Source organism: Triticum aestivum, chromosome 6A, assembly GCF_018294505.1.
Source record: "Triticum aestivum cultivar Chinese Spring chromosome 6A, IWGSC CS RefSeq v2.1, whole genome shotgun sequence".
In the NCBI taxonomy this organism is placed as follows: Eukaryota; Viridiplantae; Streptophyta; class Magnoliopsida; order Poales; family Poaceae; genus Triticum; species Triticum aestivum.
The window spans coordinates 298,480,044-298,483,992 of NC_057809.1; positions in this window are offsets into that span (position 1 = coordinate 298,480,044).

Genomic DNA, 3,949 nt, shown 5'->3' on the forward strand with positions numbered 1-3,949 from the left:
CTACGTAAAGCAGTAAAATCTCACCGAGGAACCTGGAAATCTGATACCACTTGATAGAGGCAAAGGTGTCCCATCTTTCGATGAGATGGTGGCTATAGTTTTGGAGGAAGTCGACTTTGACGATCCGACTACGAATGTGCGAGGACGTCGCGCCTTAGCAATCACTAAACCAACTCCGAGAGGTTATTGACCATGCCGGAGCACGATCAACCTGACCACGAAGGTCTATTTCCTGCAAGCAAATGTAGAACAAGCAAGAAACTAAGATTGCAATCTGGATATTGCGAATATAAGAGGAAAGCTTTATTGATCAAAGGTGGGGTTCTGTGACGCCTTTGTCTGGTCGTTGAACACAAACGAAGTACACGAAGTTGCAGCTACGGCGAACTTTAATCTAAAGAAAACCCGAAGTCTAAACAACACCCTAAAGGCTGTATATATGGAGGAAGAGGGGGTATTTCGTGGCCCTTGGAGGAGGGGTCCGAAACCAACCCTAACTCTTGTTTCCCCGCACATACGGACTCTAAAAACAGCCTATACTTAAGTATTACAAAAATACATGGCTCTGACCCAGTAATAAGGTGAAGCAACACCTAGAATAGCCTCTGGACAAAATTCATGAGGTGGCACCTTCTATATTTCGTCCAAGGCTTCATGCACTCCTTATTGTGGCTTCAAAGTCCTGAAATCATCACTTGTAACTCCGTTCTTGATCCCCTTGCGCATGCCATCATCTCCATGCTTGGTCTTGCTCCAGTGTTCATCCCTCTTATCCATGACAGGCCCTTCATTTGTAAGCAAAACAAATGTATCCAATTTAGGCAGCATCATATTCTCATGAGCATTAGAATCATTACCAAGAAACGAAAGTACCTGATAATTTTGGCGTGCGCGAGTTCTAGTAATTGGTCCAGTATGTATAGCAGCAGGGGTTGTGGGTGTCACAATGGTATTGATGTCCTCATCAAGAGGACTAATGTGGCATTTTGGACGCGAAAAGACTTTCGCCACGCTCTCCAAGAACTATTATTGGCCCAAGATGTTTCGCGACGTCAACCGCTTCACCAACCGATGCTCTGTGTGTTGCAAAGCTAAGCCTAAAGCTCAATCCCATGGCCTTTACATGCCTCTACCAATTCCATACCAACCATGGGAAGATATTAGCATGGATTTTGTACTTGGATTGCCTAGGACTAGGAATGGAAAGGATTCGGTATTTGTTGTTGTGGACCGATTCTCTAAGATGGCACATTTCATACCATGCAACAAGATAGACGATGCTTCACATGTTGCCAATCACTTTTGTAGGGAAATATTGCGTCTACATGAAGTGCCAAAGACGATTGTCTCGGACCGCGACGTCAAGTTCCTAAGCTACTTTTGGAAGACCCTATGCACCAAGCTCGGAATCAAGCTACTCTTCTCCACGGCGTACCATCCGCAAACCGACGGCCAAACGGAGGTGACCAACCGCACACTCTCCGCTCTACTTCGCGTGCTCATCAAGAAGAACATCAAGGAGTAGGAGGAGTGTCTACATATCGCCGAGTTCGCCTACAACCGCGCAGGACACTCAACAACCGGAAAGTCCCCCTTCGAGGTCGTCTACGGATTCAACCCATTGTCTGCATTGGACATTCTTCCGCTACCACTACAAGAGCGCATCAATATGGACGCAAGTGCATGTGTGACCCATCTCAAGAAGGTGCATGAAGATACAAGGCACACCATCGAGCGCCAAGTACAACGACTTTCGACCAAGCTCAACATCAACAAGCAACCCATGGTATTCAACATTGGTGATCTTGTGTGGCTACACCTTCGCAAAGACCGCTTCCCCACCGAACGCAAGTACAAACTTCTACCTCGAGCGGATGGACCATTCAAGGTGCTTTCACGCTACAACAACAACGCCTACAAGATCAACATCCCACGTGACAAGTACTCCGTGAGCGACATCTTAAATGTCAAGGACCTCTCACCCTACCATGGTGATGAAGAATATGATCCGAGGTCGGATCTTTCCCAAGGGAGGTGAGATGATGCGAAGCATCCCAAGGTCATCCCCATGGACCTACCATCGCCTCACCAAGTGACTAGCGGACCCATGACACAAGCACGTGCAAGAGCTCTCGAAACCGAGGTGACATCTCTCTTCTCACAAATCCACTTTGTTGCACATGAGACATGGCTACTACCTCAAACGAAGACATTGTGCATACTCAGGTATCAAGGAGTTAGCCATGAAGGAGTTAAGAAGCAAGGAGAATCAGAAGAAGAAGATGGATGTGAAGACGGAGAAGAAGGAGAGCTGCGGAAGAAGCTAGAGGCTCCGGACGACCGGCCCATCCCGGACGTCAGACCCCTGGAGGTCACAACAGCCCAAGGAACTCAGGCCTGCACAGCAGCCGGACGATCGACCAGGACCGGACGTCCGATGACTCCCAGGCTCCGGACGACCGAACCCCTCCAGACGACCGACGCTACGCCAACAGAACGAAATTAGCGAAAGTCCGAGGCAGACCGGACGACCGGCGACCGGACGATCAGACACCTTCGGACGTCCGAGGCCATGGCGACAGAACCTAATCTATCAATATCCGAAGATCTACGGACATCCGGACCTCCGCGAGCCGTCGGATGACCGGCGCCTCACGGACGTCCGGACCCTGGCTGCGTCCAGTTTCGGGCCGAAGCCCATGTACCCCTCCACTTCGCCCCTCTTTTACACTAAGACTATAAATAGACTTCTCCCTCCTCCTAGTTAGGGTTCGCAAAGGATTAGCTCATATTTCGTGTGAGAGAATTGCTCATCCACTTGGTTACCTTCTCCTTGGAGATAGCGCCTCCTCGGAGAAGATCCCCCAAGCGGATTCAAGACCCCTTCACGGGAAGAACCTCAAGACCTCCTCATGGAGAAGATCGTGCTACTTGTATCGTCCTTAGTTGACCGTGGATCGTGTGATCTCTTATGTACTCGAGGATCTAGCATATGTGTGACTATTTCTTGTTGGTTTAGTGATTCTCTCGTGTTTCCCCTTGTGTTTCCCCTCGTGTTCTTCGTGTTCATCGCGGGATCCACTCCTTTCGTGAAAGATCGGCCCCTAGGGTTTCTACCCTACATCAACGAGCTAGAGCTCTCGAGAATGAGGTGACTTCTTTCCTTAGTGATATCCCGTTTGATCCTCTCGAGACATGGCTACTACCTAAGCCCGGAATGTTGTGCATGATCAGGTACCAAGAGGACCCTCCCGAAGATGCACGTGAAGATGAACAAGTTCGCAAGTGATGAGGACATGGCTACCACAGTTACACCCATATCCCCTGCTGTTTTACCTCTTGGAACAATTGCTAGAGCTCGCATACGCCGATTAAATTATCAGGTACTTTCGTTTCTTGGTAATGTTTCTAGTGTTCATGAGCATATGATGCCGCCTAACTTACATACATTTGTGTTGCTTTCAATTGAAGGGCCTAGCAAGGATAAGAAGGATGAACATTGGAGCATCGTCAAGCATGGAGATGAAGGTGCGTGCGAAGAGAACAAGAACAAAGGTTCAAGTGGATATTTCCGGACTTTGAAGCCACCATGATGACATACAAGAAGATGGACGAAATATACAAGATGGCCTTTCATAAATTTCATCCATAGCTTATTATTGGTGTTGCGCCACCTTATTTTGGGCCAGGCCCATGTAATCTATTTTTAGAGTCCATATTGTAGGGAAATGACTTAGGAGGTGTTTTAGTCCCACCTTGCCTAGGGTGAATGAAATCCCCTCTCTTTTTCCTATAAATATAGCCCTTAAGGCATCGCTTAGACTTGGGTTTTATTTAGTTAAAAGTTAGCCATTGCTGCAACTTCGTGTACTTCGTTTGTGTCCAACGACCAGACGAAGACCGCTTATGAAACCCCACTTTTATCAATACTTCATCCATACTCGCAATA